Genomic DNA, 12,051 nt, shown 5'->3' with positions numbered 1-12,051 from the left:
CAAGTCTCCCAAATGAAAGAGGAAGCATGATCCATCACACAGGGAAGAACCTTCACATGGAAATGTATGGGTCTTGCTTGGTTTTGAAAGCAGTCAAATTAGAGGAGAGATGATAAGAAAGAATAAATTAATGATCATAAGAGGTTAGTGCAGAGCTGACCATTCCCTCCTCTGCAAAACCCATCTCTTCATTGTGTTTTTGTGTTAAAAGGTGGTGCATTTGGCATTCTCCTGCTCTTTGAAGATTAATGAAAAGGTCTGGCTTGCAGACGTGTGATAAATTTAATTTTAACCATGATGTTAAATGGTTACATGGCCAAGAGTGGGACTATGGGTATAGTGTTTCTTGAGGATTTCAGTAGGTAAAGTCTCTCCAGCGCTGCAGTTTGTCTTGTTATCTTTAAAGCCAGGAGGAAAACATGGCTCAGCCTGACTTTTAAACAGTCCAGTTATTACCATCAAATAAGTATCATCTCAGCAGTTTATATTCAGGTTTCAAAAATTACTTTTCAAGTCAGCACAAGTCTTTCCACATCTTACTGGGGGAATCCGTGCATGTGGAAAAAATAAATTGTATTGACTTGTGTGTGTGTGTATGTCTGGGTGTAAGAACTGGGCTTTTAAAGCATCTCAGGTGAAATCGTGGAGGTATTTAAAATAAGGATCCTATAAATGACAAAGATGGAAGCAGTAAGGCGCTCTGGCTGTGAGCCTCCTTTATCCCTGCTGGGGAGACACTGACTCCCCTCCATCCCTGCAGGCTTCCTTGTTCTCCAGTGCTCCTCCCTGTAGTTGCCAGGCAACTCTGGGAGTATTGGTGTATGCTTTGCCTGGATGTGTGTGTGCGATTAACTAGTTAAGGGATTTATGAAGGAAAATAAAAATTTAAATTGCTGTTCTGGAAATACCATCTGGTATTTTGAAGGCTGAATGTTAAAGATGAACATTTGAAATTAGTTGACAGTGGCACACCCCTAGAAAGTGTAACTTTGAGGGACAGCTAACCTGAGGAAGTAGCAGAAATAGTTTAGTTTGCTTCTCATTCCATCAAAGAAAACTTGTAAATATAGCTGCAGAAATATGTCATAGAATTCACTTTAATAATCAGAAAGTGGAAAAATTCAGGGCTTTCTTTCCTAAGGCTTTTTGTAAATCAACAGTTTGATTTGTAATTATACCTTTCAGTATTAAGATTTAGATAAAGCAAATTTACAGGTGTTTCCTGTTCATGTATCACCTTCACATAGAGTAAGTACAGGGCATAAGCCATACCAGACATGAGATGGTTCTTTGCATATCATGTCCTATAACCCCAGAAACCTGACTGTTCTTTTAAAGTCATTGATAATTAGAAAATACATTCAAAGAAGCACATACAGAATACATTTTCCTCCTTTCATAGTTTCTGTCTCATAAGACAATTTAATTTCATAGACTATCTCATTGGTAGGAGCTGACTTTCTGAGATAAATGGTGTGAATCTATTTTTCATTATTCTGTGTAGGCCCAGAATGTGCCACTGAGCCGGCTCTACATTCACATTATTACACTTTAGTATAGTCAGACCTCTTACTCTGTTCAGAGGCTTTTACTTTAGAGGTACAAGGTTGTGTAATGTATATATAAACAGAACACTGGCAGTGAGTTTCTGTTACCATGAACTTTCTCAGGCCTTTGGTAACTAGGCCAAGAAATTGCATGAAAAAACATCCAGGTATAAGCTGGCAAGCATAGTAATAATAGGAACATTTACTTGACAAAATAACTGCTGCAGGGCTGTTTCCTACGGTGTTTCCCGCAGCTGCACTAAGCCAGTTTTAAATGCAGAGGAGTATCTGCTGGGTGTGATGTACTTACAGCCCCACATAGCTCTGTTGCTATTAAGTCCAGTCAAACTCAGCAGCAGCTGGGTGTTCACTGGGCTGTACTGAGGCAGATTAACCTGATGCATGTGGCTTAAATGTCTACCAGTGACACCAGTGTGAGCATTTTGTTCACTTGAATGACTTTTTCCAAATTTCCAATTTTTTTGTTGTTTGCAGAGGGAATGTTTTTATCTCTTCTAAGTATTGAATTCACACAAGTAGGTCATCTTCAGCAGAACAATCTGTGTGAATACGAGGTATGTGTAAGGGTGCTTGGTAGGACTGAGCAGCTGAGGGATGTTGGGAAGCGAGGATCAGATTTTCGGGATGGGAGCCGTGGCCGTGCACTTTCTTCTGCTGACACCTAGTGGTTCCAGGCATTCCAGTCGGACTCTCCCAGTGTTTGTGAAGAACAACCCCCTACCTGTGGGTCGAGGTAAGCTCCGGGTGGGCTGGCCCAGAGCAGTGGGGTGTGGGTGTGACCCGGCAGGATGTGGCGGCTGCAGGGCGGTGCTGCTGCAGCCTCAGTCCTGTGAGGTTTGTCCCCATCTCGTGTGGGAGCTGCACTCCAGGCTCTGCTGGGATGTACAGGCATCCCAAATGACAAGAGTTCTGCCTGTTCTCTGGCACTGCAGTGATTCTGACAGGGATGGTGCTTGTAGGAAAACACTGGATTACAACTTATTACCGTGTTGTAAATACTGCTCATGAGTTACACCTTTCACATGGAACTGGGACCATGACTACTGCTGCCTCCTTGCATGCAGTGGGAACTACTGAGGATAAGTGAATCTCTGCAGTGAAGCATCAATTAATTCTCTTTGTTTTCATGGTTAATTATTCAGTTTTATTCAGGTTTATTTGCCTGAGCAACCATTAGTTGTAAACTGGATAATTTCTGGTTATTTGCATTGTTCTGAATTGATTAGGTTTAAATTTAACCTAAATATTCCTTGGATGCATCCACTTAAGAGTAAGCAGAAAATCAGAGGCAGAGTGAATGTGCTTTTCTACTTCCACGCTTTTTGTGTGCTTCCATTGCTGAAATTACTTTTTAATTTGTGAACTGCTCATCTTAATATGAAACTACTTATTGAAACTCACAGATGTTTTATATACTGCAGTTTTCACACTGCTTTAGCTGAACTACACTGGTGGAGGAATGTGTGTTTTATACACCTTGCTGCTTAAGTTCTGTTGTTCTGTCAAAGCCTGATAATTTATATTTGGATTTTAAATGGAAAAGACAATGAACTACCAATTTTCATAATTGTAACTTTGATATGAATTTTCTCATAATACGATGCAGTTTGAGCAATGATGGGGGAAGAAACCATTATGAATAGGAGAAAATAATTTTTTTTCTTTTTCAACATAACACTCAATTCAACTTAAGGAGATAATTAATGCATTAATTATTTTACAAGAATCTCTGGAACAGACACAATAAAGGCCTTCAACAGTTCCAAATTCATGAGATCAGAGTCAGAAAAGTATATGATATTTGGTGCAGAGTAAAAAAGCAAATGCCAGATGAGTCAAAAAGGAAATTTTGTTGGAATGTGTGCACGGTAATAAAAAGCAAGTGCATGCTACGTACTGGTGCATAATTCATTTTGCAAAGGCTTTGTAGCATTCAGTGCTTTATCTACTATGAAGTATGATTGTTGCCATGGTGAATTATTTTTTTAAGTTATTCAGTGGAAGAGTAAATAGTCATTTCCAACTCCCAGTAATTGCCACATCCCAGTTCCTTCCTTTCCATGGCCATCTTCTGCCTAGCTTCTTTTCCTTGCATGTATATTTTAAAGGCACACACTGCATGCAGAGTAAATACTTCCCTGTCACCAGAGCTGTCTCCACAGTTCAGGCCTTTAGGAGTGTTTGTCCATCTGTAAAAAATATGAAGAAGGAAGATCCCTAATGCTTTTATAACTTGTGCACAAACCTGTTAAAATGAGCCCCAAGCTGTAGAGGAAACAGAGAGCAGAAGTAAGTTAAATAGAACTTTTTGTTTTACTTGCAGTTTTGTTGTGTTCTGTTTGAAGTCAGTGCTGATGTATAGCATCAGGAATTTTCTCCCACCCATCCCTGCTCTTTTCTTGTTCAAGTAGTTGAGCTCTCAAATCCATCCCTGTAGAGACAGTCTAGGAATGCCTAAATGACAGTAATTTCTAAATGTCATCCTCGTGACTTTACTGACAGGTAGGAGTAGACAATGAGAATGGCACTGACAGTGTGTAAAAATCTGATTTTTTGTGGTAAAAATGGAGATAAATTGAGTTTCTTTATATCCTGGAACTACAATTTAAGGCTTTTATCTTCCTACTCTGAAGATTCTGTGTTTTGTGACATTTTAAAGACCCAAGGTTTCAGCAACCCCCCTTAGAAGCCACCTGTAACTATCACTGTGTTTTACCATCTATGGGAAGTGCTGAATTCACAGTCATTGACTGGAAAAGATTTCGTAGGGAAACACAGTTTTGTTTGTTTTCTGTGTGGTTTGTTTTCATTTCAATTCTGTTGCTGTTTCCTCTCTGAGCCTTACTGTTGCTATAGACAAATTTCTGATTTTGCTGTTTTAAACCTTAAAAATGGCTCTTTTTCCAACAAACAGTTACTGTTCTTCAAAATGGCATTTATTATTCTACATCTAAGTCTGTTGAGATATACATATGTTAATGAACCTGAAAAGACATTTTCTTTAATCTCTTCCAGCAGTCTGGTGTGTAGTAAATAGAATTGTTTTGTAATTTCCAAACTGTTATAAGATCCTCTGTTATCTAATTCCATATGCCACACTAAGGGGAGGGGGAACCCAGGATTCTGAGGGGAAGGTAAGACAAACTATTATTTGAGAAAGTTAACATCACCCTCTGCTGATTGTGGTGTTTCTGCCCAGGAAGGTGTGTGCAAACCTCCCTGTCCATCATACATGCTAAAGTAAAGCAGAAATCAAATCAAAGCAAAAATAGCAAAGACAACCCCCTACAACCCATTGTGGGAGTGGTTTTGGGTGTAGGAACTTTGCCCAAAGGCATGAGGTGCTCTGCATCTTGCTGTGCAGTAATAGCAGAAATGTGAATTTCCTTTGAGCGTGCTGCAGAATGCTGATGTGCATAGGTTTGCTTTGAGATTATAAATGTTTACCTGCTTCATGCTGACATTTAGGGGTTTGTGCTCACTTAGTTAGTGGAACCTTTGAGCAATCTGAGAACTATCTTTGGCTGTGTTGTCTGAGTAACTTTGCTGCCCCCATACAAGTTGTGTGTTCAGCCGTCAGCCTGGATCAGGTCACTCTGCGTCTTCTGTGGTGGTGCTGCAGAAATAAAAGGAGCTTTGTTCCAAAGCCTCTCAATCTCCCTGTTACAGGGCAGGCTGCGCAGGGAGCAGCAGTCTGTGCTCTGTCAGCTTTGCTGTGCGAGGATTTGGATATTCACTTACTTGGCTGTGCCTCTCACACCTGATTCTGGGGTTTGTGCTTTTTGATGCACTTGTTTTTGCTTCTTCTCAATTTGTTTCAAGCCTTTGGTTGTTTGTCTTAGGCTGGCTCTTGTGCTTTCACTGCGTTGTCTCCTGATACTTCAGTTGTAATTGTGAGTGCACAGCCTTGTGCGAATGCCTCCATGCAGGAGAACTTGGAGATATTTCCTGAACTAATAAAGTGCAGGGGACTTGGTGGGGAACAAGGAGGCAAATAAACAAACACCAAGCAGAAAAAAACATCACCCTTGAATTCAGCTTCTGTGTGAGGCACTCGGTGACTGTGTGTTTTTTCAAATGAGCTGTTGTATCTGGTATTAGGGAAAAAAAGCCACCAACACACACAAACCCATGAAAAACCCCACTCCAAGGACCTTTTAGGCAGGTGGCAAGGAGTGAACATTCTCAGTAGTGTAAGCAGCTGTACAACGGAAGAGTATCTCTTCCGTTGACAGAAGATGGTGGAAGAGATTTTGGGATTTGGATTTGTAAAGTAGCCTTCAGTGGCAGATAAAGCTGATGAAATTATGATAAAAAATAAAATATTTAATTGAGTTAGAAACAGAATAGAAAAGCCATGCCACTCTGAGCTTTCACGGTGTATATTGTGTATGAATGGGAGTGTACAATTTGTCCTGGTGTGGTACCAACAGAGGCAGGCGAGAGGCAGTAAATCCCAGTTAGCTGTAAGGATGTGCGTAGCTGGGTGAGAGCTCATACAGTGACACCTGGAATGCAGTGGGGCTAGTGGTAGAAGGAGCCCTTTGCTCCTGAGCCGGGACTGACGGTGGAGTGAGGGAAATTCTGACACTGCCCTAGGGCTCAGGGAACCCCATGTGTGCACTGGGAAACACAGAGGGGACCAAGGCCCCTTTCTGCTTTGGCTCTTGCATGGCGTCAGAGAGCTGGGCAACTGCTCTTCACATGGAGTGTGATTTTGCTCTGGGAAGGCATTAGTGACAGACAAATTCTGGCTCGTGGCCGAAATGATGTATAGACAAAACTTAGTCTCACACTAAGGACCACTTTTTTTTCTTCCTTATTCTGTTTTGGGGTACACAGAAATGTAAACTGCAGAGGGCTGATAAGTATGTTGTTCTTTAAAACACACACTACTTCAGTCTGGTAAAACATCAAATGAAAACATTCTGTCCTTTCTTATCTTTTTCTAATTTAATTCATTGTTTTCTGAGACTCTCGTTCAGTGAGTAGCAGCTCTGGCAATGACAGATATTCTATTGTGACTGAAATATGCATTTTGTAAGTCATAACTTTACTTGGTATTTAAATAAACTGTGTATGTACAGCGTGCAAGATTTATGCAGAGCACCGCTGGAGGTGTTCTGCTCAGAATTCCTATGGTTTAAAATGTCTCTTTCAAGTTTGAAAATGTGTTGTGAAGTAGATACCATTATGATAATTGGAAGTTCAGCTTCTCTATCTTGCTCCATTATTTTTTTGAATACAATTAACACATCACACACATTTCACCTGGTCTCTCCTCATTTACCTCTGACACTTCCTTGATATTTATTTAGACACATGTGGTATCTTTGCTTTGAACTCAATAGTTGGTATATTCGCTAGGTTTTTTTTTTAAATAAACATTTTTCTCATTTAGAGATATACAATTAGCTTGCACTGTTAGAGAAAGGTATACATATTGATGTCAATTTAAATCTTTTACCTATTTGTTGGATGATCAGGACATAAATTGTATAAAGATTGTAGAGAAAACTGTGATTACTCTCAAATCAAAATACCTGCTGTGAAGTTGCAGAAGCAGCTCATTTATTATAGTTCTCATGAGAAAACAGTACAGAGCAGCTATACACAAAGCTGTCTAGAGAAGAAATTTAAAAATATATATGAATAATATTTTTAATTTAGAATTGCTGTATTTTCTTTCAGGTAGCATAAAGGTGAAGCACAAATCTCAATGTTTAGTTTGAAATAAGCTTTATTCTTCCAGAGTCAGTAGCAATGCTTTTGTTTCTGATGACAAAACAAAGACTAAGTTTTGGTTTTAAAATATAATTGAATTCTTGAGCTGGAGTTAATAACATACTGTTGGCATAGTTTTTAACTAAAATAATGTATGTGGTGTGCTGTGTTATGTGATATGTATAAAACTGTCAGCAACATAACACCAGCGGCCTCCAGAAGACAATTACAAATTATATCAGGTTTATAATTTTGAAGGGGGAAAAAAAGGGATCTGACTCATCACATTTCAGTGATCCAGGAGAAAATAATATGAAAATATCATTAGTTGTATTTCATTTGTGGAAATGAGGCTTGGAGTTTTCTTTATGCCTTCTTTTTTAAATTTCATTTTGGTTTTAGGAACACTTCTAATACTTGGAGTTTTAATAAGGAATAAATCCAAAATCCAGCCTAAGCTTGACCCTCACAATAACACAGGACATTTTCCTGGATTATTTAAAAAATTTTGGCTGCACTTTGGAGCGAACTGGGGCTGCGATTTTGCAGAGTTCCTGTTCACTGTCCCTTCCTGTGATAGCAGTTTCCGTAGGATTTTCAGTAACTGTATTACTGGAGATGTCTGAGATTTGTAAATTAGTTTATTACAGGAAAAAGGTATCATCTACCAACTGAGAATTCTTTTGCTTTGTCTTAAAATTGAAGTGATCAACCATGCTTTTCAGGTCCAAGGTTTCTGTATGAAAGTTTAGAAGATCCTCCCCAAGGGGAGTTTTTTGTTGGCTTGGTCAGGGCAGTCAGGGGCCTGGCTCAGCCCTCACTGTGTCTCTGCTGCGAGGCCGGGCTGCAGAACCCATGGGAACAGGCGTGTGCACAGGAGATCCACGTCCAGGAGCACTGAAGGAAATCAGGGGCTTCTTTAAGGTACCTTGCACTTGGACTTCAGTTTTCAAAATGCACATTTAAAATTATCTCTATAAAATACTCCTTGGAAGAGTGTGTGTATATATATATATATATATTTTTTTTTTTTTTTTTTTTTTAATGAAATCATTCTGTAGTAAAATATTTCAAGTCCTGGCTAAGCTGTAAAGCTTAGGGCTGATAAACAAAGCATCTGAAGCCAAATGGCCCCTTAGCTAACCCCAATTAAAATAAAGATTTCATTGCGCTCTGTCCTGACAGAGAGGGAACATATTGTTGCCTTTAAGGGAGTTTGGTTTAGTTAATGAAAGAATTTATTTCATTTTTTCAAATACAGAACCTAATTAAATAAGTTTCAACTTGACTTGTAGTTGAGGACATTTTAACTCCTTAAAGGTTACTTTTGTGTCCAAGTCTAGCTGTCTTTTGAATAATTCCTGATGTGGTATTTAGTTTAGTGATTTATATAATAAGAAAGTTTATAGTAGAGCTCACGTCGCTGTTTGCCTGTTAAATGTATATCATAAATATATGTTGTTGATTCCTAAAGTGTTAAAGTTGTTATCGACATTACATTATTTTGATGTATTACATTAATTGGGAATCAAGTGTTACTCAGAGCTAGCAACTAATACAGGATTCTTGGAAGTACTGTGGAAATGAAGGTGCCAAGAGTTTGCTTTGGGTGCCTTTTAAAAGCTGTATAGATTATATACGTGCTTTGCTTACTCCTTACTCAATGAAAAGAAAAATATGTCAAAGAATTATTTAGGTGAAGCTCTCCAAGCAGTAGTTGTAGTCTGTATGTCCAGAACATTTTTTCTTAGAGAGGATTAATGGTGAAAATGAAAGCAATTTGTGAGGATTATATGTGTGATTAGTTTGCCTTTCCTTAGGATCTGTCTGTATTTGTATGGATAAAGCTCATCCCCCATTTGGCAACCAATGATTTATTACATATTCTCAACATAGTCTCAAGAATATACAGAAAATAAAGAACACTTCTATCTAAAATTACTTTCTTATTACACATGAGAATATTTTACTTGAAAGCAGTCAAGAATGGGAATGCTGTTGCTTACCTGAATTTCCTGCCTAAAACTGACGCGTTTTGAATGGTTGCTGTGTGTCTAGCAGTAAAACCAGAGGAGGTCCAGGCTGTACTGAAGGACAGGGATGGTGCTGCTTGGCTCTGCTGTTTACACTTGGGCACAGGAGTTCTTGGAATTAACAGCGCCTAAACAGCATTTACACAAAGAGAGGGGGCTTGTAAATTATTTGTTACTGAAACTGAGGCTAACCAAGGGGGTTCATGCTGAAAGGAACATTTTTAGTTGTAACAAGTATGTCAATGTTTTCCCCAAATGTATCTATCAAACTCTAAACACGTTTTGTTCTGGAGCAGTGGCCTCCACTGCATAGGGAGGACTGCTTATTTAAGAACATCCACATGTGCCCCCTCGTTTGGGGATTTTAAGCTAACGTTGGAGTGTGTGTTCTCTTCCGAATGTCACTCAATCACGTGCCCTCCTTTACATGTTCAATCAATTGCAGTTCAGCTCTCTTACAATGAGTTTTCAGGGTGAGCAGTGAAGCTGCCTCCAGTAAAGGAGGATTGATTTCCCTGAGTCAGGGTCATTCCCAAAGCTCTTGACGGTTTCTGCTTCAGGTCTGTGGGATTGTTGCCTTCAACTATGGAGGTAAATGATATGCAAAGAATTCCTGCCTCTGAGAGGAAATTAATAGGTTTTGTTATGGATAAGTAACAAAATATTAAATTGTTTAGGAGGGGCTTGCAGGGGCTTTTTAGTTGAAAAAGAATGTTCTTTGGTGTGGGTGGGAACATGAATGAAATTAAGGGTTAGGTGGTACTGGAGTCCTAAAAATCTCTGATTTACTTGATATATGTTACAGATCCTGAGGTAGCTGAAATGCAGTGCTGTTCTTTTCTGTGAATTTCTCTAGATCATTATAATTTCCTTGTGTTTCAGAAATCTCAATAGTTGCCAAATGTAACCAAAAATAAAGCATCACTTCCAGCCGGAGCTCCAGATATCCTCACTCTGCCCTAAAGCCATGTTTCCAGCCATTATCTTGTCATAGCTTATTGGGCTCAATTTTAATTAAATGTTAATAGCAATTTTGCAGTCAGAACTGACATGAAAGTTTTCCAAAGATTATTATACCCACAGGATATCTTTATTATGTGTTTTTCTTGATTATTTTTTTTATCTTGTTCAAACCCTGTTCTTTGGAAAAGCCTTTGGTGATGGAGAACATGAAACAGAAAAAGGTGCAATGTCTTGACTGACAAGGATCAGTTTACAAGGGCTTTTCAACTGAGTTTTGTATTCTTCAAGAACATCAAAAACTTACATGTTTGATAAGGGTCTTGGGATTTATTTGATTTTTTTTAGTGTGGTGTAGACACTGAGTGTTCTGCATTTAGGTTTCAACATACAGATGCTGAATCTTCAAATACAAAAAGGGTTTTTGCAATGCTGCAACCTGTAGTTCTGTGTCTCTGCCTTTCAGGATGTTGTGTTCAAAATGGTAGGCACAGCTTATACTGTTGGATCACTGGTTCTTATTGCTGTGTAGGAAACCCTGTAGTATTAATTGGTTGTCAAATCCCTAAGAAATAACAGATTAATGTGCTTGATCACAGTGCCCTGTTTAGAAGCTGCAGTTTGCCCCCATCCCCAGCCTCTCCATGTAACACAATTACAGATGTGCATCCAGGACATTTAGTGGATTGCGTTTCATTAATACAATTTGAGCAGACAATACCAAGTTGCTGTCGGGCCGTGCTGACAGCTAATTACTGAAATGAAGGGTGTGCATGGCTAAGGAACAGTGGAGCATGTCTCAGGAATAGGAAAGCAGCACAGAAATAGTGCCACATCTTGGAATCACTTCTCTGGACAGTTTGCTGTCTCTGCAGACCAGCTTTGTCACATATCTGGTCATGGTGGGGAGTTAGACTGCAGGGAAACAAAGGTTGTTACTGTTGATGAAAATGCAGTGTAGTTCTGGTTTGCCCTTCCCTCTGGTTAATTCAGACACTTGTACATACTTACCCATTTGCTGACCACACTTCCCTCTTGCTTACAGACATCACTGCACGTTTTCCCCATAGAATGTCCAGTCTGCTTATATGAATACCAGAGATACTGTGAATGTCAGTCGATTTTGTAGCATTATTTATAGGGAAAGCTCTCACTGACAGTTTGAAGACAGAAGATGAGGAGAGACTCCTCATTGTTTCTTCCAGTGTAAGAATCCTCAGGCAGTCAAATGGGGTTTGTAACAGCAGAGGTTTAAAAGAAACAAGTAGTGTTCTGTGTAGGATAGGCATTAATCCTGCCAAGCACTTGATCAAGTGATTCTGAGGAAGCTTGTATTGGTTTGGGGCAATTTGGAGAGATACTCGGGAGAAGCCTTGGTTCAGATTTGTTTGATGTGCAAACACCCCCTTCACCAAGTGCTTCTGAACCTGTCCAAAAACTCCTTGGGTGCTGTTCTAGAGCAGGAGAAGCTGAAGCACAGGGTGTTCACTACTGGGCAAGGTGCTTAGCTCAGAATATTTGTAGAAACCTCTATTGCCTAATGGGATTTGGTCTTTACAGTATATCTGCAGGATTATTAAATATAATGGGATGCTGGCTACAAAGCAATTTTATCACCCAATTCATTCATCTGACATCTGTATTGGAAGACAAGGTGCTAGTTATCGGAGATATTTTTTCTGTTGATGCTCAGAGAACTCTTAGATTGCCAGCGTGGCTTATCCGTATCCTGATGGTAACAAGAGCCAGTGGCACTTCTGAGCAAC

General features: G+C 39.4%; 1 protein-coding gene across 7 annotated transcripts in view; it reads left to right on the top strand.

Moving 5' to 3' along the window:
- Window positions 1-12,051, top strand: part of DENND1A (DENN domain containing 1A) — a gene marked incomplete at its 3' end in the record, with an annotated part of 147,731 nt that overhangs the window by 93,023 nt on the left and 42,657 nt on the right. The window lies entirely within an intron of this gene.

Source organism: Fringilla coelebs (assembly GCF_963513975.1).
Source record: "Fringilla coelebs genome assembly, chromosome: 21".
NCBI lineage: Eukaryota > Metazoa > Chordata > Aves > Passeriformes > Fringillidae > Fringilla > Fringilla coelebs.
The sequence above is the reverse complement of the archived record's forward strand: the minus strand, read 5'-3'. Positions and strand labels throughout refer to the sequence as shown.